Here is a 22,751-nt window from a genome sequence, read left to right on the forward strand (position 1 = left end):
GACCCAAATGAGACCCTTGATGAGCTCAGGACAATGTCGTGGGTAGTACGGCTGGAGAGACGTCGGGGAGAGAACAGGGTTTTTTAATATGGCACTGTGTTGAGATGCACATATGAGATTTTTTTTAATATGAAATACATAATTGAGGTAAGTAGAAGTGAGCAACTGTGGATGTGTCATGTGAATGGAAAAGCAGATTCTGTTTTGTTAGGTTATTCACTAGAGACCCACCTGTAGTTCTCTTAAATCCTTCCTTTTTCTCCAAATCTGATTTTCTGAAATTGCAGAAAAGGAAGCATGTGAAGATGTGGATCAAATGTCATAGATCAGTGGTGGATTCATGTTGGTTTGGAAGGTGGAAGAGATGATTTTTATTTTTATTTTTTTTTCCTTTATTTTTATTAGTTGGAGGCTAATTACTTTACATCATTGCAGTGGTTTTTGTCATATATTGAAATGAATTAGCCATGGATTTACATGTATTCCCCATCCCGGTCCCCCCTCCCACCTCTCTCTCCACCTGATCCCTCTGGGTCTTCCCAGTGCACCAGGCCCGAGCACTTGTCTCATGCAAGAGATGATTTTTAAACCCACTGATTAAAGACAAACATTCCTAAAAGTGACTGGGAAATACTGCTTGCTTGTGAGTTAAGAAGTCTCTTTTCTCAGACTCTTAAATTATATCTTTTATGTAATAAGGATGATTTGTATTTTCAGAGAATAGTTTTCTTTTGAAATTACAGACCTTTGAAAAAGAATAAGTACCTTCTCATTTGATATGCTTCCCGTTTCTAACCTTAGGGGGAGTATTCAACAAAAATGCCTTTTTAAATTTATCTTTGACATCTATACCACTTCACTTTGCTTCATGACTTCTTTATTTAATAATAAATTATCTTTAGCGGCTTCCCTGGTGGCTCAGTAGTAAAGAATCCACCTGCCAATGCAGGAGACACTGCATTGATTCAAGAAGTGCCTGATTCAAGAAGATCCCACACACCTCAAAGCAACTAAGCTCACGCGCCACAACTACTGAACCTGTGTGCCCTAGAACCTGTGCTCCACAACAAGAGAAGCCAGCACAATGAGAAGCCTGCACACGGCAACCAGAGAGTAACTAAGAAAAGCCCCAAAAGCAACAAAGACCCAGCACAGTCAAAAATAAAAATAAGTAAATGAATAAAATTATAAAAAAGAAACCAGGGACTTCCCTGATGGTCCAATGGCTGAGACTCCATGCTCCCAGTGCAGGCGGCCTCAGTTCTCTCCCTGGTCAGGGAACTAGATCCCACAGGCTGCAACTAAGATCTGGTGCAGCCAAATAAATGTTTTTTTTTAAAAAGAAAGAAACCAATATTACAATTAAAAATAACTTATGTTTTAAAAAAGAACGACTTTCATCTCCCACCCTTTTAAAAAAGATTTATGGCTTGATTTATTTTTTAATAACAAACAGATTTACTTTGAGAATTCTGCATCTCACCTTTAAATGGTTCAGCTATCAGTCAGAGCCTTAGTAGGAAACTGAACTAATTAAAATTTTTCAAGAAACTTTAATGAAGGGACTTTTCAAAAAGTGTGAGCACCAAAAAGGGAGGTTGAGGTAGCCAGAGGCCAGCAATAGCAGGAAATTATTACCATGCTTGCTTGAAAAGGCAAGGGGAAGGACGTGGAGTTTCCTGAGACTGGTGAGACCCTGAGCCATAGATGAGGGATTGCTGATAGGAGCTGATGTCTTGGAAGGATGCAGCCACTCCCAGAAAATAAGAAAGTGTGGCACAGAGCAGGAGGAAACCCGCCAGAGCTCTCTACTCCTGCATGCCACGCTCTTACCAGTGCCTTCCACTGACGGAACTCTCAAGTGAGCAATGAGCCTGCATGATACACTCCTTGGAGATTAGCTTCCTGGGGCAGAGGGCAAACAGGGCAAGGAATGGATGGGGGTGGGTAACACAGAGAGGCACACAGTCCACCAGTTATCAACTGCATTGTTGCTGAGTGATGTCAGCTCAGTTATTCTTCCATCTGGAGCCTAAGCTGCAAAGTTAGCCACTAGTGTTTTTCATGCCAGACAGTAGGAAAGTGCAGAAGGAAAAATAATCAAGATATAAGATACAGTAGTTAGAGACCTTTCTTCAGTAGGCAGCCAGGAGGGTAAGCTGGTACTCATAGCTGCCTTCTTCCACCATCTATTCCATGTTCCCCTTACCTTCTGCCAGCACCTTGGCTGGAGGGGATTCTTTGTTTGGTAGGATGACCCAAACCTTCATTTCCACAGGATTCATGCCCTTTGTGGTTCTGCCTTTATTGTTTTGCTATGGTTTTACATTGATGGCTATTGGCTATGGGAATATTAAGAGGTAACCTGGTTAAGCCACTGGGAGCAGACAGAATTCTCCTTACTGCTATTAGGGTCAGCAACCTAATTTCCACTAGATAATCAGAATCAGTTGCCCTGTCTAATGTAAGCCCCTTTTCTGCCATTGACCCAATAGTATGAGGAGCCCATGACTGGTGAGACCCTGAGCCATAGAAGAGGGGTTGCTGACAGGAGCTGATATCTTGGAAAGGATCAGCCATCCCCAGAAAATAAGAAAATGTGGCATAGAGCAGGAGGAAACCCCCAGAACTCTCTCTTCCTGCACGCCAAGCTGCAGGAGCCCATGACTGCATACTCTTGAGGCAATGGCAGAAAAGGCGCTTACAACATTGGACAGGGTGACTGATTCTGATTATCAAGTGGAAATTAGGTTGCTGACACTAATAGCAGTAAGGAGAATTCTGTCTGCTCCCAGTGGCTTAACCAGGTTACCTCTTAATATTCCCATAGCCAATAGCCATCAATGTAAAGCCACAGCAAAACAATAAAGGCAGAAACACAAAGGGCATGAATCCTGTGGAAATGAAGGCTTGGGTCATCCTACCAAGGTATGAGGAGCCCAACATGACCACTTCCCTGATAGCTCAGTTGGAAAGAATCTGCCTGCAATCCAGTAGACCCCAGTTCGATTCCTGGGTCAGGAAGATCCGCTGGAGAAGGGATAAGCTACCCACTCCAGTATTCTTGGGCTTCCCTTGTGGCTCAGCTGGTGAAGAATTTGCCTGCAATGCAGGAGACCTGGGTTTGATCCCTGGCTTAGGAAGATCCCCTGGAGAAGGGAAAGGCTACCCACTCCAGTATTCTGGCCTGGAGAATTCCATGGACTGTATAGTCCATGGGGTCACAAAGAGTAGGACATGACTGAGTGACTTTTACACTTTCACACAAGATGACCAGGAGGAAATATCAGCTTCCAATTTAACAGAACTAATTTATTAATAATTCCTGAGTTACCTGGAGGAAGCATTCCTTGAGAAACAGAACCTCAAAACCCACTGAACCCAGAGTTGCAGGGACAAAAAGCAAAGTTTCTAAGAGTGAATTATTAAGTATAAATGTTAGAAGGATCACTCCCACTTTCACCTGGACTTTTGTATTCCAGCCATGGAGAAGATGGCATTATATATTGCTTGCTTGCTTGCTTAGGGCATGTACCATATCCTTTGACATTATCCCAACTTTGCAGGTTGCTGCCTCCTAGATCGCATTCCCAGAAATCACCTGCCTGTGGTTTACTAGTATACATCTATTAATATGTAAGGTGTGACATCCGAATTAGATTTTTTTGCTGGTGTTTTTACCATTTCTTTTCTTTTTTTGGCCATACCACGTGGCATGCAGATCTTAGCTCCCTGACCAGGGATTGAACCCATGCCCCTGCAGTGGAAGCGAGGGAGTGTTAACCACTGGACTGCCAGGGAAGTCCTTTACCATCTTTCTGTGAAAGGGGTATTTTGGTAACTTGAGAACACCTTGTATTTTTATCACCCAAACAAACAAAACAACCAAGAAAATAAAAACACTCTTGTTCCATAATGATCTTTTTAGGTTACACAGGTAGACCCTACCTAAGATATTGGCTTTTGCCATGCTCTTTGATGCCTGATCATCACTCATATCTCATCTCCCATTGCCTCACCCCATCTAGTGGAGAACATGTCCACTAAGCCTACATCAGCAATTTCACAGGGATGTTTTAGATCTCCTATTAAGAACCATTGCTGATGACAACCTCATAATTACGTGGCATCATAAAATGTGATATGCTCTATAATACATCAAAAAGTGTCAAGTAGGCCCTGTATTGAAGTCAAGAAAAAAGATAATGGCCCCAAATGCATCTCATCTCATATTTTGATCTGATAACTTAAACTAAGGAGCAGTTTGGGATGAAAGAAGAGCATGAAGCATCCTCATTATAATAATCATCCTCATGTACTTCTGTAGGTATCTATTTCTTGGAGCAAAGCTCTACAACTATTTACAGTTTAAGAGCTTGGACTCAGACAACCCTAAGCTCCACACCTAATTCACTATTTCTGTGATCTGGGCAAATTACTTAAACTCTCTGAGCCTCAGTTCTTCCTCTCTGTAAAGTTAACATAACTATAGTCCTTTCTCCTAGGCTTAAAGGCTTATATAGAGCCTGGCATATACTAAGTCCTTAAAAAATGTTAATAATTGTGATTTGTAGTATTTACATACTTAGGCATTATAGGTGTTGGGCTCTAAGATGAATGAAAGATTTGAGAAGAGAGATTTGTAATAGGAATATTTACCAGAAGAAAAACACTGTAAGTTTCCTATAGATTGCCTTTTTAGATGCTTCAGTCATTTTCTCCTCCTCCTCCTGCCCCCTCTAAAGATCTGATAAACTTTAAGAAAGCAAACACAATTGCTTAACATAAACTTTATCATTGCAACTGAATGTTATTATATAATAACACATTATATGCTTTGAGAACAAATTAATTCAATTTAGGCCAACCTAATGATACAAAGAAATTCTGTTTTTATGCTTTAGACACGTTTTATGGTAGGCATAATATTAATGCCACTGTATAATCACAAAATTCAGTATTCAGTTCAGTCACTCAGTCGTGTCCAGCTCTTTGTGACCCCATGAATTGCAGCATGCCAGGCTTCCCTGTCCATCACCAACTCCCAGAGCTTGCTCAAACTCATGTCCATCAAGTCAGTGATGCCATCCAATCATCTCATCCTCTGTCGTCCCCTTCTCCTCCCACCTTCAATCTTTCCCACCATCAGAGTGTTTTCTAATGAGTCAGTTCTTCACATCAGGTGGCCCAAGTATTGGAGTTTCAGTTTCAGCATCAATCCTTCCAATGTATATTCAGGACTGATTTCCTTTAGGATTGACTGGTGTGATCTCCTTGCAGGTCAAGGGACTTTCATGAGTCTTCTCCAACACCACAGTTCAAAAGCATCAATTCTTTGGTGCTCAGCTTTCTTTATGGTCCAACTCTTACATTCATACATGACTACTGGAAAAACCATAACTTTGACTGTATGGACCTTTGCCATGAAAGTAATGTCTCTGTTTATAATTACATCCAATTTATAGAACTAGAGGTCAAAATTTACCAAGTTACACAATTTTAGGAGTTTATGATTGTATCATGGTCTTTAAATTCCTAAATTGGTCACATTCATGGTGCAGTGCTTAGAGTTCTGGGCTCTCAAAAGAACAGAGTCGGAGGAATCACACTCCCTAACTTCAGGAGACACTACAGTCTATAGTGATGAAAACAGTGTGGCATGGCACAAAAACAGACTCACAATCAGAGGACAAGAATCGAGAGCCCAGAAATAAACCTACACACTTACGGCCAATTAATCTACGACAAAGGAGGCAAGAATATACAATGGGGAAAAGACAGTCTCTTCAATAAATGATGCTGGGAAAACTGGACAGCTACATAAGAATGAAATTAGAACATTCTCTAACACCATATACAAAAATAAACTCAAAATGGATTAAAGACCTAAATATTAGACCAGAAATCATAAAACTCCTGGAGGAAAACATAGGCAGAACTCTCTTTGACGTAAATCATAGCAATACTTTTTTTTAAATCTGTCTCCTAAAAATAAAGGAAATAAAAGCAAAAATAAACAAATAGGACCTAATTAAACTGAGAAGCTTCTGCATAGAAAAGGAAACCATTGAAAAAACGAAAAGATAACCTGGGAGAAAATATCTGTAAATGATACGACTGATAAAGGATTAATATCCAAAATATAAAAACAGCTCACACAAATCAACATCAAAAAACAAACAACTTGACTAAAAATAGGCAGAAGACCCAAACAGACATTATTCCACAGATGAAATGCAGATGGCCAATAGGCACATGAAAAAAATGCTCAACATGGCCAATCATCAGGGAAATGCAAATTAAAATCACAATGAGCTATCACCTCAAAGCTGTCAGAATGGCCTATCATCAAAGAGACCACAACTAACAAATGTTGACAAAGATGTGGAGAAAAGGGAACCCTCATGCACTGTTGGTGGGAATGTAAACTGGTATAGTCACTACGGAAAACAGTATGGAAGTTTCTCAAAAAACTAAAAATAGAGCTACCATATGACCCAGGAATTCCACTCCTGGGTATATATCTATAAAAAACAAAAACACTAATTCAGAAAGATACATGTACCCCACTTGTCATAGCAGCATTATTTACAGTTGATAAGATATGAAAGTAATCTAAGTGTCCATCGACAGATGAATGAATAAAGAAGATGTGTGAGACATATATAGAAAATGGAATATTACTCTGCCATTAAAGCAAAACCTTGCCATTTTAAATTACATGGATGGACCTGAGGGTTTTATACTTATAAAGTCAGGCAGAGAAAGATAAATACTGTACATTTTCACTCATATATGGTTTTAAAAAGAAAACAAATGAATATAACAAAACAGAAACAGACTCATAGAGAATAAACTGGAGGTTACCAGCAGGAAGAGGGAAGGGAGGAGGAGAAAAATAGGGGTAGGGGATTAAGAGGTACGAACTGTTCTGTATAAAACAAATAAGCTACAAGAATATATTGTACAACACAAGGAATATAGCTGACATTTTATCATAACTATAAATGGAGCATAACCTTTAAAAATTGTCCAAGCTTTGCAGCACAGCTCAAAAGAAAAAATAAAATAAAAATAAAATTGTGGGAAATTCCCTGGTGATTCAGTGGTTAGGACTCCACACTTTCATTGCCAAGGGCACGAGTTCAGTTCCTGGTCAGAGAACTAAGATCCCACAAGCTGTGTGGCATGGCCAAGATAAATAAATATGTAATAAAAATTGTGAATCACTATATTATACACTTGTAACTTATATAATATTGTTGAACTATACTTCAATAAAAATTAATTAATTTTAAAAGAATTTGGGCTCTTGAGTCAGATTACCCAGGTTCACCCTGGTAACCGTGAGCAAGGGATTAACCTTCCTGTGCTTTTATTCTGTCAACAGTAAAATAGGAATAAGAGTACCAGTGTCATAAGGACTATTGTGAGAATTAAATAAACTGAACAAATGAAGATGTTGGCTATTATTCCTTCTTATTTCTCTGATTCCAAGTCCCTAGGCCCTAGTAAAGAACAGCATGTCCTATCAGAAAAGGTATCTGAAAAGTGCCCTAGTGAGTTTGTCTCAGAAAAAAGTCTGATTACACAGGCAGTGAACCATTATCCCAAGAAATGCAAGCCAACTGTGACAATAAGGAATCATTTTATGCACAACTACCCTAGAAGTTAGGGACAAATTTAATGAGTCAACTTATTGGAGCACAGAATCAACTGACTGGTCCTGTTCTTAAGTAAGCTGGATTTGTCAAGCTTCCATAGAAAAGCGTAAAGTAGGCCTTAAGTCTCTGCCACACTGCACCCCCGGGCTATGACCTCACAGATGGTAGGATTTAAGTGGTCTCAGGCAATTTTGAAGGTAGGTCTTTTCCATTACTCAGAGAGTAATGATTTTCCCCTCCTCTGTTCCTCTTTATCTAGTTAGGGGAGAACAGAGGTGTTCAATGTGCTTTGTGTTCTGTGTTTTTCAACACTGAGTATAATACCAGGATGCTTTGTGCTTTTCAACACTGAGTATAATACAGCTCAACAGATTATTATCAAGACTGATTTGAGGATACTGGGGAGAGAAGCAGTTGAGGCCCCTGAACCATGTCATCCTGCTGCTGAAAAAGTCTTTCCTATACAAACTCAAAATGTTTACATTTTAAAAATACAAAACTTAAAGACAATTTCCTTTTTTACAAGATGCATACCTCTAAGACCCAGTCATTCTAAGCTCCTCAAATTCACCAATAATCTACACTCCCTCAAGCCCTGCGATGTTCTTCTCCAACCCTTCCCATGGCTAATTCTTGAGACCTTTCAAATTCAGCTTAAATGACACCTCTTCCAAGAAGCATTCCTTAACCCCTCAGACCAGCGCCTCTCCTCTGTACTCTCACAGCACCTTGTACTTTACCCCATTCCAGCATTTACTGACACTATACTGATAAGCAATTGCCAGTTTATTTGTCCGTGTCCCCCACTGTTTCGGCAACCTGAGGACAGCAACCCACATCTTATTACTATTATGTCCCTAGCAACATGCACAGTTCCTGGCACATAGGAGATGCTCAAGAACTATTATTGACCCTGACTTCAAACTATACTATAAAGCTACAGTAATAAAAAAAAAAAAACAGTATGATACTGGCACAAATACACATACATATATCACTGGAATAGAATAGGGAGCCCAGAAGTGAACCCATGCATTAATTATATGAACAGGTAATCTATTACAAGGGAGGAAAGAATATACAATGGGGAAAAGAAGCCTCTTCAATGGTATTGGGCAAACTGGACACCTATATGAAAAAGAATGAAAAAATGGATTAAAGACTTAAATGTAAGACATGAAACCATAAAACTTCTAGAAGAGAACATAGGCAGTAAGCTGTTTGACACTGTTCTCAGTTATAATTTTTTGGCTATGTGTCCTCAGGTAAGGGAAACTACAGCAAAAATAAACAAATGGGACTACATCAAACTAAAAGGCTTTTGCATAGTAAAGGAAAGGACCAACAAAATGAAAAGATCACCTACTGAATGGGAAAAGATAATTGCAAATGATATATCTTATAAGGGGTTAATAGCCAAAATATACAAAGAAATCATACAATTCAACATTAAAAAGTATAAATTGGTACAGTCACTATGGAAACAGTATGGAGATTCCTCATAAAAATTAAAAGAACTACCATATGATCTAGTGATTGCACTCCTGGGTATTTATCTGAAGAATACAAAAACATTAATTAGAAAATAACTATGTACCCCTTATGTTCATTGCAGCATTATTTACAATAGCCAAGATATGGAAGCAATCTAAGTGCCCATCAATAGATGAATGGATAAAGCATGTGTGGTAAAGATATACAATGGAATATTGTGTGCCAGCTAAGTCACTTCAGTCGTGTCCTACTCTGAGTGACCTTATGGACTGTAACCTGCCAGGCTTCTCTGTCTATGGGGTTCTCCAGGAAAGAATACCAGAGTGGGTTTTCCAGGCCCTCCTCCAGGGAATCTTCCCCACCCAGGGACCAAACCCACATCCCTTACGTCTCCTGCATGGGCAGGCGGGTTCTTTACCACTAGCGCTATTTGGGAAGCCCCACAGTGGAATATTACTCAGCTATAAAAAAATGAAATCTTGCCATTTTGACAACATGGATTGACCTAAAGGATATTATGCTAAGTAAAATAAGTCAGAGAAAGGCAAAAACTGTATGATTTCACTTAGATGTGGAATGTAAAAAACAAAGAATCAGAAATGAGTTAGAGATACAGAGTACGAATAGGTGGTTGCCAGAGGGGAAGGGGGAATAGAGGAAGGAAAGAAAAAGTAAGGAAGATTAAGAGGCACAAACTTTCAGTTGCAAAATAAATGAGTCATAGTTATAAACTGTACACTGTGGGGAATATAGTCAATAACTCTGTAGTATCTCTGAATGGTGACATATCATAACTAGACCTACATGACCATTTTTAAATATATAGAAATATCAAATAACTATGTTGTATAACAGTAACTAGCATAGTGTTGTAGGTCAATTATATTTCAAAAACAAACTCATAGAAAAAGAGATCAGATTTGTGGTTACCAAAGGCAAGGAACTTGGGGAGGGGGAATTGGAGAAGGTGGTCAAAAGGTACAAACTTCCAGTTATAAGATAAACAAGTACTAGGGATATGCTAACAAATTTGGAAAACTCAGCAGTGGTCATAGGACTGGAAAAAGTCAGTTTTCATTCCAATCCCAAATAAAGGCAATGCCAAAGAATCTTCAAACTACCACACAATTGCACTCATTTCACACACTAGCAAAGTAATGCTCAAAATTCTCCAAGCCAGGCTTCAACAATACATGAACTGAAAACTTTCAGATGTTCAAGCTGGATTTAGAAAAGACAGAGGAACCAGAGATCAAATTGCCAACATCCACTGGATCATAGAAAAAAAAAACAAGAGAATTCCAGAAAAACACCTGCTTCATTGACTATGCTAAAGCCTTGACTGTGTGGATCATAATAAACTGTGGAAAATTCTTAGAGAGATGGGAATACCAGACCACCTGACCTGCCTCCTGAGAAATCTATATGCAGGTCAAGAAGCAACAGTTAGAATTGGACATGGAACAACAGACCGGTTCCAAATTGGCAAAGGAGTACGTCAAGGCTGTATATTGTCATCCTGCTTATTTAACTTATATGCAGAGTACATCATGAGAAATGCTGGGCTGAATGAAGCACAAGCTGGAATCAAGATTGCCGGGAAAAACATCAATAACCTCAAATATGCAGATGACACCATCCTTATGGCAGAAAGTGAACAGAAAGAGCCTTTTAATGAAGGTGAAAGAGGAGAGTGAAAAAGTTGGCTTAAAACTCAACATTCAAAAGATTAAGATCATGGCATCTGGTCCCATCTCTTCATGGCAAATAGATAGGGAAACAATGGAAACAGTAACAGACTTTATTTCCTTATGCTCCAAAATCACTGCAGACGGTGACTGCAGCCATGAAATTAAAAGATGTTTGCTCCTTGGAAGAAAAGGTATGATAAACCTAGAGAGCATATTAAAAAGCAGAGACATTACTTTAGTGACAAAGGTCTGTCTAGTCAAAGCTATGGTTTTTCCAGTAGTCATGTATGGATGTGAGTTGGACCATAAAGAAAGCTGAGTACCGAAGAATTGATGCTTTTGAACTGGGGTATTGGAGAAGACTCTTGAGAGTCCCTTGGACTGCAAGGAGACCAAACCACTCCATCCTAAAGGAAATCAGTCCTGAATGTTCACTGGAAGGACTGATGTTGAAGCTGAAGCTACAATACTTTGGCTACCTGATGCGAAGAACTGACTCATTAGAAAAGACCCTGATCCTGGGAAAGACTGAAGGCTGGAGAAGGAGATGACAGAAGATGAGATGATTGGACAGCATCACCAACTCAATCGACATGAGTTTGAGAAAGCTCTGGGAGCTGGTGACGGACAGGGAAGCCTGGTGTGCTCTAGTCCATGGGGTCACAAAGAGTCAGACATGATTGAGCAACTGAACTGAACTGAAAGTACTAGGGATATAAAGTACAACATTATTAGTATAATTAACACTACTGTATATTATATATGAAAGTTCTTAAGAGTAAATCCTGAATTCTCATTATAAGGAAAAAACTTTCTATTTCTCTAATTTTATATCTGTGAGATGATGTTTACCAAACTTACTGTGATAATCATTACCTGTAAGTCAAATCATTATGCTGTACACCTTAAACTTATACCGTGTTGTGTGTCAGTTTTTTTTAAAAGCTGGATGAAAAATCAATAACAATAAAACACAAGTTAATTTCTGTACTAAATAATCAAAAATTTATTGAATATTGACTGTAATAGCCATTTTATTGGTCTCTGTGCTAGAAGAATACAAGCCAGAGAAAACACCTTACTGCAACTTGCATGGCTGTGCTGGATTCTAATCCTTCCTACCTCATCCACTTCACTCTTATAGCTACCCGCTGTGCTCACTTACTTTCCAACCATTTGGTCCTTTTCTGTTCCTAGAATTCACTCAAACAGTTACTGCTTCAGGGGCACTGCACTTGCTGGTCCTTTTTTTCCCAGAGTGTTCTTCCCTCAACACTGGCCATGACTAGCTTCTTCTCCCTCAGAGGGATCTTCCAGGACAATCCCACCAAAAGTATCCAGCCCTCCATCCCCATCCCAGTCACTCAATCACAGTATCTTGCTTTATTGTCTTTCTAAAACTTATTTCAGCCTTGTTAGTTTACTTGGTGATTACCCATCTCCCCTATTTAGAAAGAAGCACAAAGACCCTGTCTATCAAGTATTGTTCTTGAAATAGATGCTATGGATGGGTGTGTCTCCCCTTCTTCTGACAGTGCTATCATCTGTCAAAAATGTTTGAGGATTACTTTAAAAGTTACACAAGTAAATCAGATTCACTACTCTGTAGTCATACTGGATTTTTTATTCGAAATCTTTATCCCAACTTGATTTCTATCTTATTTGCTAACTTCGGCTCTGAATTATTTGTTTCTCAAAATGAAATTCACCCTCAAGCATAAAAAGTTGTCAACTTCAATGTTAAATGCTATTCACATTACTGCATAAATTGAATGTGTGTTAATTCAAAAAGTCAACAGTAAATACATAAGCAAAAACAAGAACAAAATTTTCACCTTTGATAATAATCAGAAGAATGGGCTTTAGGCTCTGAAGGCAATCTGAAAAGAGGAATCAAAAGCCTCTGATTTCAATGGGTAATTTCTGCAGTGTTATGCTGATTTAAAATTATTATTTTACAGTGAAACCTCATACAATGGAACAACGATGTTTTCACCTCTGGATTCGTTTCTTGTTTTAGTTATTTTGAAGTAGTTCCATTTTAAAGCATTCAGTTTCTAGAAAAGAACCCAGTGGCATTTAGATTAAAAAACAACCTGTGGTCTAAACAATTTGCTTTCTTCTCTCTCATAAAAATCACTCCAACCTAACCCTTCTGTTTCACACAGAAATCTCACGCAGTCTCACCAGCTCCTCCTGTTCTTCTTTCTGACTAGAATGGACTTTCCATGTTCCATCCAAGTCCCAGCAAAATTTTATTATTCCTTCCAGGCCTAGCCCAAATGTTTGCCTATGAGAGTTGCATCCTTCAGAATTAATTTTCCATCATCCTCTGATCTCCCACACCACCTAGGTATAAACTATATGAGGGCAGAGGCCATGTCTGTTTTCTTCAAGACTGTATTCCCAACACCTAGCACAGTATCTGGCATGCAATAGGGATTCACAATATGTTTGCTGAATGAATGAATGCTTCTCTATTACCTAGCACTATTTAATTATTTAAATGTCTTCCTCTCCAACAAGACTGTCAATCTCCTCTGTACTAAAGACCATGGTTTTGTCTATCTTGTATCTCTCTGAGATGTGGAGAGGGCAAAGGCAGGCTCAGAAGAAGGTAGTTTTTATCTTGTTAAAACTCCAGTATCCATTCACTTACTCTCAAATCAGCCAGAATCACAGTGGATTTCCTGTTTTGTTTTTATCTTCTCTTTAATCCAAAGCCTTTGACTGTGTGAACCACGACAAACTGTGGGAAATTCTTAAAGAGATGGGAATACTAGACCACCTGACCCGTCTCCTGAGAAACCTGTGTGCAAATCAAGAAGCAACAGTTAAAAAAAAAAAAAAAAAAAAGAAGCAGCAGCAACAGTTAGAACTTGACATGGAACAACACACTGGTTCCAAACAGGAAAAGGAGTACGTCAAGGCTGTGTATTGTCACCCTGCTTATTTAACTTGTATGCAGAGTACATCATGAGAAATGCTGGGCTAGATGAAGCACAAGCTAGAATCAAGATTGCCGGGAGAAAAACCAATAACCTCAAAAATGCAGATGACATCACCCTTATGGCAGAAAACGAAGAACTAAAGAGTCTCTTAATGAAAGTGAAAGAGGAGAGTGAAAAGGTTGGCTTAAAACTCAACATTCAGAAAACTAAGATCGTGGCATCTGGTCCCATCACTTCATGGCAAATAGATGGGGAAACAAGGGAAGCAATGACAGACTTTATTTTTTGGGGGCTCCAAAATCACTGCAGATGGTGACAGCAGCCATGAAATTAAAAGACACTTGCTCCTTCAAAGAAAAGTTATGACCAACCTAGACAGCATATTAAAAAGCAGAGACATTAATTTGCCAACAAAGGTTTGTCTAGTTCAAGCTTTGGTTTTTCCAGTAGTCATGTATGGATGTGAGAATTGGACTATGAAGAAAGCTGAGCGCTGAAGAATTGATACTTTTGAACTGAAGTGTTGGAGAAGACCCTTGAGAGTCTCTTGGACAGCAAGGAGATACAACTAGTCCATCCTAGAGGAAATCAGTCCTGAATATTCATTGGAAGGACTGATGCTGAAGCTGAAACTCCAATACTTTGGCCACCTGATGGAAAGAACTGACTCATTTGAAAAGACCCTGATGCTGGGAATAATTGAAGGCAGGAGGAGAAGGGGACGACAGAGGATGAGATGGCTGGATGGCATTACCGGCTCAATGGGCATGAGTTTGAGTAAGCTCCAGGAGTTGGTGATGGACAGGGAAGCCTGATGTGTGCAGTCCATGGAGTCGCAAAGAGTCAGACATGACTGAGTGACTGAACTGAACTGAACTGAACTGAACTGAATCTAAACAAAGGGATTTGCTGGTGGTTCAGTTGGTCAAGAATCTGCAATGCAGAGACCCGGGTTTGATCCCTGGGTTAGCAAGACTACCTGGAGAAGGGAATAGCAACCCACTCCAGTATTCTTGCCTGGAGAATTCCATGGACAGAGGAGCCTGGTGGGATACTGTCCATGGGATTGCAGAATCATGACGGAGTGACTAACACTAATGCACACTTAATTCAAACAAAGCTTCTAATGGTGGAGGAGGTCCCTAGGATCTGAAGCTTATTCCCCTCCCCAACTCTAAGCCTGAGTTCAACTGACTGAGTCCAGATGTAGGGTCCCTTTGGCTTCGGTGTCTCCAAGTTGAACATTAACTCCCTCCACTCCCTGGGTTCCTCCCACTGCCATTGCCCTCCTCCACCCACTCTCCACCCTCTCCAACCTCCTCTTCCATTCCCCTACTGGAATGATCCCTCTAAAACTGGGTCACAACTCAAATGCTTAGAGAGTCAGGCTAGTAGAAAATGGCCCAGGGAGTTAGAGGCAATGCCCTTTAAAGGTGGAAACTAATTACTGCTTGCAGGAGTACAAACCTATTGTTCCTAGAACAGCTGATGTTTTGAGAAATTTTTTTAAGTTATTGTCATTCAGTTTTTAAGTTACATCTGACTCTTTGTGACTCCCATGCACTGTAGCAAGCCAGGCTTCTCTGTCCTCCACTATCTCCTGAAGTTTGCTCAGATTCATGTGCATTAAGTCAGGGATGCTATCTAACCATCTCATCCTCTGCTGTTCTCTTTTCCTTTTGTCTTCAATCCTTCCCAGCACCAGGGTCTTTTCCAATGATTTAGCTCTTTGCATCAAGTGGACAAAGTATTAGAAGCTCCAGCATCAGTCCTTCCAATGAATATTCAGGGTTCATTTCTTTTAGAATTGACTGGTTTGATCACCTTGCAGTCCAAGGGACTCTCAAGAGTCTTCTCCAGCACCACAATTTGAAAACATCAATTCTTGGGCTGTCAGCCTTCTTTATGGTCTAACTCTCACATTTGTATATGACTACTGGAAACCTTTGTATATGACTATACAAACCTTCACTGACAAAGTGATGTCTCTGCTCCTTAGTGCACTGTCTAGGTTTATCATAGCTTTCCTTCCAAGGAACAAGTGTCTTTTAATCTCACAGCTGCAGTCATGTCTGCAGTGCCTTTCGAGCCCAAGAAAATCAAATTTGTCATTGCTTCTACTTTTCCCCCTCGTAGTTGCTATTTTTAAGTTAGGCAAGCCAATTAAAATATATGCACAGGCCAAATATGGCTTGTAAACCACTGGTTTTCTTCTCTGCTCTTCATCTCTGATGATCTGACCCTGATGCTCCCCATGGACATTCTATTTCCTTACTTGAGCATCAAGACATGCACTAATTTTTGGGCCTAAAACATCTCCTGCCAGTTTCCATGCACCTCCCTCAGACCCCAGTCTAGATCATACCATGTGACTTGCCATTCCAGGGCCCCATGCCAAGCTTTGTAATCCTTTCATATCTCTGTACGTGCTGTTCCTATTTCTTCAGTCACTGAGCCAACCACTCTTTGTTGATCAGCCAACTCAGACAATCCAGTATGTGCCAGTTGCTGGGGACATAACTCTAAGCACCACAGACAAATCTCCTGCCCTCATAGGGCTTACATTCAACTGGCAGAGGTAGATGTTACTCAAGTAATCCCATGAAGAAGTAAATTTAAAATGTGGTAAGAGTTAGGAATGAAGCCCTGAGAACATGTAACAGTGAAAGCTAAGCTGATTGGCCCTGCGGATCTGGAAAGGCTTCCCTGAAGAAATGACATTTTTCATAATTCTGAAGGACAGATAGGAATTAGCTTTCCTGGTGGCTCAGGGGAAAAGAATCCTCCTGCCAAGCAGGAGCCGCAGGTTTAATCCCTGGGTTGGGAAGATATCCTGGAGAAGGAAATGGCAACCTACTCCAGTATTCTTGCCTGTGAAATCCCATGGACAGAGGAGCCTGGCGGGCTACAGCCTTTGGGATCACAAAGAGTTGGACGTGACTAAGTGACTAAAGAACAACAACGATGAAAAGAAGCGGAGTGAGGGGAACTTGAGTGCGGGGAGGGAAGACATATTTGGAGTTTAGACGAAGGAACCAGAAAGTGTGCAGACTGGGGGAGGCCTGAGTCTGACTTGTTTGAGGAACTGAAAAAGGGCCGGGTTACCAAGCACAGGAACTGAGGAGAAGAATGGCATGAGATGAAGCGGGAAAGCCAGGCAAGGCTCACCATGCAGGCAGGGCTGGATCAGATGTGGTAAGGGTAAGGGTCCTGGTCTTTATTCTAAGGACAACGGCAAGCCACTGAAGAGGTTTAACTAAGGACGTTTATATGTCTGTGAGACAGACAGACAGACATGATCAGATTTGCATTTGGAAAACACTATGCTGGCTTCTGGGTAGAGAAATAGAGAAGAGGGGTAGGAGCAAAAGGAGAAGCTGGGAACCAGCTCAGAGGCTACAGAAGTTCAGGTGAGGCATCATGGCACCTAAGATGGAGACACAGATAGTGGAGACAGAGAAACACAGAGAGGCAATATTTATGAAGTAAACAACAAAAAGGTTCAGGCATGGATTGCATAGGGTGGGCATAGAGCAGTGAGGCAATAGGGAGAAGTTAAAGACAACTCCCAGATTTCTGGCTGTGTGGTAAGTTGGGGGTGCTAGTCCCTAAGACAGGGAACTTGGGAGGAGAAGCAGGCTGGTGGTGAAGGCAACAGGGAGAAAGAGAGTTTAGCAATACATGTTTATCAAATGCCTGTTCTGTTCCAGGCTCTGTCTGTATATAAAGACAGAACTAGTTCCTGCACATAAGGGGGACAGCTGTAAAAAATTATTATAATCCAAATATTACACAGGTCTCATAACCCTGTGAACTCAAACAAAGCCAGCCATATGAACACTAATCATTCCAAGTTCCTGTTGTTGCCCCTATGAAGTTCCCTTTAAGTATTTGGGGACACTTCTAGGGACTTTTCACAAGTGACTGTCAGACTAAGCGGTGGGACCAAGTCATTGGGCATGTCAGCCCCACTCTGACCCCCTGCCCACTGCCCCCAGGAAGGGTGCCTTCTGTAGCAATGCTAAGAGTACCCCTGGACTAGAGTGAGGCAAACAAGCAGCCTGGCCCTGGAAGTGGATTCCTCCTTAAGTGTTGCTGGCACAGGATGCTCTCATGTGCTGGAGCAGGCCTGGGTCTAATTGAAGGAGTTAGTTTCTCAAGTCATCTGAGCCCTGAAGCAGCATTGCTAGTGCTGCAAGTTTGAGTTCTACTGGGGACATGGTGAGTTTGATGGGTCTCTGGACAACAATAGGGGGATGTAAAAGGGATGCAATTGGCTATCTGGATTTGGAACACAGAAGTTTGGGTTAGAGATCTAAGTTACAGATCATGGAGTAGGGATATGAAGCACAGGACCCAACTCTGAACTCCCAACATTAAAAATGCCCTGACTCCACTTCACCTGGCAACTTTCACCCAAATCTCACCTTCCCGCATTTATGTTGGCAGCTGGCCAGTCACTCCTTCCTGTGCATTCCAGCAGCCCTTGGTATAGTCCTCTATGATTAAGCACTTTTCACACGGCCTGGTAACTCCCGATTTACACATTTGTCCTCTTCACTCTACAGTAAGCTCCTTGAGGGCACGGACTCTTATCCAGCGTTGGCCCTCATGCCATGTTCATCCACCACACAGGCAAAGACCAAAATTAGGGGAAGAAAAATAAAGGAGATGTGGTACACATATGCAATGGAATATTATCCAGCCATTAAAAAGAGTGAAATAATGCCATCTGCAGCAACATGGGTGGACCTGGAGATTATCATACTGAGTGAAGTAGTCAGGCAAAGACAAATATCATATAATTTCACTTATATGCAGTCTTTTAAAATGATACAAATGAACTTATCTACAAAACAGAGAACTAGTTTATGGTTACTGGCAGTGGGCAGAGGGGCATAAGATTGTGAGTTTGGGATTGACATTACACACTGCTATGTTTAAAATAAAATGCCTTTCCATGAAAAAATAAAATCAGGTTAAAAAAACTATGGGACGAGAATAGCCAGAATTGATTGAGGAGGCGGGAGAAAAGGATGTTGCTTGGTAGAGTTTTATTGTGTTATTTCTAGGAATTTATGCCATGAGTATATTGATATCAGTGCAGAAAGATGTTCTGTAGGATGATGCTCATTGCAGTATCATTTGTAATACTGAAAAGCTGGAATCAGCCTACATTTCCATCAGAAGATAATGAGAAGTATTGGTGGAATAATATCCTACCATGGAAAATGAAGTAGATTTACATATACTGATAAGGGATGTTTGAATAGAATAGTTCATTTAAAAATAAGTCAAAAACTGTTCATATAGTATATTGCAGTTTGTATTTAAAACAAAAAGGACAGACTCACATATAGATGTCTAAAAATGTCTAGAAGTTTACATAAGCAACCACTGAATAGTGGATATATTTACAAAAGCACAGTCAAGTGAATGGGCCAGCTTTTAAGGGGAATTTTACTTTTCACTTTATTCCTTTCTTATGGTTAATTTTCCTTATAACTAGAAGCATATTATTTTTATAATAAAATGTGCTATTTATTTAACATTTGTAATCTTCTGGGCATTACTCTACTTTGTAAAAATGTGCTCTTTGAGTCCTCATAACATAACAGCCCTATGAAGTAGGTAGTAGGGGTATTTTTTTGTTTGTTTGTTTGTCCTTTTGTTTTTGGCTGCACCACAAGGTTATGTGGGATCTTAGCTCCCCCACTAGGAATCAAACCCATGCCTCCTGCAGTGGAAACGCAGAATCTAACCACTGGACCACCAGGGAAGTCGCAGGTGTAGTTTAATAATTCCCTTTTATAAAAGAAAAAAGGAAGCACAGAGGTGCTAAATAATCAAAACATAGATTTTTAATAATTAAAAATTCTTAAGTGGGGGAGGGATAAATTGGAAGATTGGAATTGACATACACACACTACTATACACAAAATAGATAATAAGGACCTACTATATAGCACAAGGAACTCTACTCCATACTCTGTAGGTGGCCTATATGGGAGAAGAATCTGAAAAAGAATGGATATACATATGTGCATAATGGATTCACTTTACTGTGTGCCTGAAACTAACAAAACATTGGAAATCAAATATACTCCAATAAAAAAATTAAATCTTAGAAAAATTTTAAATATTGAATTTTGGTCTCACTTTCTCCTTCCACATCTTCCACATATTTGGCACCATAGATGTTTAAGCTTAAACAGATGGATAGTTTCTCTGAAGAGAAACTCTCCAGCCCAGGGAGAGCTGGAGAGCTCCAGGCTGGAGCCCTTCAACTCTTGGGAACTGACTGCAAAGCAGGGAAGGCAAATGGGGCCGCAGATCCTCCACTCATGGATCAAGCACAAGTCAAGCAGCTACATGCAAAAAAAAAAAAAAAAAGTCCTTCCAGCCCCTCTGTTAGGGACTCACATGAAAGTGAAAACAAGCAATAAGGTACTCAGTAAAATAATAACAATGGCCACTATCGCTTGTCAGGCACCTACTAATTGCCAGTTCCCCTGCTGAGCGCTTTACAAACACTATCTGTTTAATCCTAACAGCCCCAAGGTAGGTATTGTTATGACCCCTTGTTTATCAAAGAGGAGAAAGCAAGGCTGAGGAAGTTTAAGTAATGCGCTCAATCATCCAGCAGGTAAACCAGATTTGGACCTAACTCCATCTGAATCACAATGCTCTCAATTAATCTTGCGTCCTACACCACAGAAACTGAATGCAGAGAGGAAACAGGGTGGAAGAAACTTCTCTTCCACCTCCAAAACAAACTCTAGCTACAGAGAAAATGTGACAGATTAGAGAACAGGCCTTTCAGATCCACCGCTAACATGAAACACCCAAAAATCATCACTAGGCGCTAAATGGAATGATAACTATCCTGATTCTGCTTATAAACCCAGGAGGTTTACACTGTTATTTGTTAATGTTCACAACAACTCTGCAAGGTAGATGTCATCAACTCAACTTTAGAGAGGAAGAAACTAAGGCTCAGACAGGTTATAGTTTTACTAACGGTATACAGCAAGGACAAGGCATAGCTGGCTTTGAATTTGTCTGCCTCACTCCCAAGTCAGTTTCTTCACAAGGCCATGCTGTTAATACCTTCAGGTGGAGCTGGGGCACAGTATATTGTGGTCAACGCAAAATGAAATCCAGACCTCCAGTCTTTCAGGTCAGGAATTACTCTTCCCTGACCCCATGTAAGACCCCACCCCCACCCCCAAACAGAAGGCTGTTGCTTCGCCTACTTGATGAACACACTGCAGCGTCACAACATATCACCTCAGAGATAACCGTTTTTGCATCTCACTAGGAAGGTTCAAACTTCTCTTCAACCCCACCTTTAGACAAAGTAAGTAAAGGTTTGACAGCCTCCCAAAAAGAATGTTGAGTCTAGTCTAGAAACCCACAGATAGCACTACCCAGCGCCTTCTCAGACACTTCTTTATCAAAGTTTTATTAGCCTCAGCTCAAGGTACCTCCAGCTGAGCATCTCATTACAGAGTAAGGACACTTCAGACATTTGTAACACCACTAACCAAGCAGGAATTTCAAGGACAGCAGCAGAAATTAATCGCAAGGGAGCTATAAATCCTCTTCACCCCCTTTCCCCTCCTCCATACACTCGCTCTCTCAACTCACCTATTTTTTCACCACAAATGGACTACTCCCATACCTTAAACACATCTGTGACATTCTCATCTCTGTTCATATATTCACACTTTCCTTTGCCTGGAATTCATTCTCCCCTGGCTGAAATCTATCTTCCACTTTGAACTCTAATCCCACCTATTATTTACTTATCTTTGGGCATTTGTCACATCACATTCTTCATTACAATTATCCAAAAACATTCCTTTCTTTTTTCCTCCTCCTTGATTATAAACTACCTATGTGACCTCAAAGTAAAGTACTGACTGCCTAGACACTGGAGATATAAATACGTGATAATTTATGGAGAGATCTGTGTTTTGTTCTCATTCCTGCTGATGATTTATCTCCCTACCCCCAAGAAGGCAGCCAAGCCTTAATGTTCCCTAAGCTGAAGGCTTCTAAGTTTCAAATCTAAAAATCAGCAGTTTTTAGGCATCCAGAAGACAATTTCCAGAAATGCTTTTGGAAAGCGTGGGCTTATTAAGGGAACAGATCCAGAAGGAAAAGGGATGAGAGCGAATGCTTTGAATGAGAGAAACAAAAGAAATCTGTGGGGGGAAGGGTTAGAGAAGGTACCAAGTGTTAGAGTTTATGGAAAGTAAAGACCTAGCCTTCATTTGCATATAGCACCCCAGGATAAGGAGAACGCTGTGGGAGACCGTCCACTATAATACCTTGTCCTTGAGAGCTGTGGTAAGGGTCTATCTCTTTGAGCAAGTGTGGAAAGATGATTTACAGTGACGAGCAGGATTAGCACTCACATCAGTAGAAGGAGCCACCCGAATGATGCAACCACCACAGATTAAGGAGCTGGCCTCTACCCCACTTTTTTTGTGAAAGGAACACAATCTTCAGAAAGCAGTACTATATGCAGAGTTAAAATGCTTCACCTTCCAGACGACTTCTCTGATCAACAATGGCTAAGTCTAAGAACCTACTATACTGGAAACGACAGGATACGGCTTCTAGGATTCGCTGCTTCGGTCTGGGGCCCATTTCCTGGCTGGATATCAGGTCTCCGATCTGACCCCTCCCTCTTAGTTTAACTCTTCCAATAGCCTTCAGTCTTTCCACTGACCAATCCTTCCTCAATGGCCCCCTCCAAGTCTGGCCGCATCTCCACCCCTCAACCCTACGTCAGACTCTCCCTTAGTCGTTCCTTCTTCACCCTAATCTCCCTTGTGCCTCTCACCCTCGTCTCCTTTTGCCCAATCAGCCCCAATTCTCTCTCCTTCCCCTCCCGCATCTCCCGGGAGGGTCTCCTTTCATTCTTCAGTAACCACCCCCCT

General features: G+C 40.6%; 1 long non-coding RNA gene across 1 annotated transcript; it reads right to left on the minus strand.

The window, feature by feature from the left end:
* Positions 1 to 12,457: 12,457 nt before the first annotated feature.
* Positions 12,458 to 22,730, minus strand: LOC139032253 (uncharacterized). The gene is made up of 3 exons (XR_011484787.1): positions 18,228 to 22,730; positions 13,509 to 13,658; positions 12,458 to 12,906 (listed from the first exon to the last, which is right to left on the minus strand). It is a non-coding gene; the product is annotated as an uncharacterized lncRNA (long non-coding RNA).
* Between the last annotated feature and the right edge of the window lie 21 nt (positions 22,731 to 22,751).

This window comes from Odocoileus virginianus, chromosome 30, assembly GCF_023699985.2.
Source record: "Odocoileus virginianus isolate 20LAN1187 ecotype Illinois chromosome 30, Ovbor_1.2, whole genome shotgun sequence".
NCBI lineage: Eukaryota > Metazoa > Chordata > Mammalia > Artiodactyla > Cervidae > Odocoileus > Odocoileus virginianus.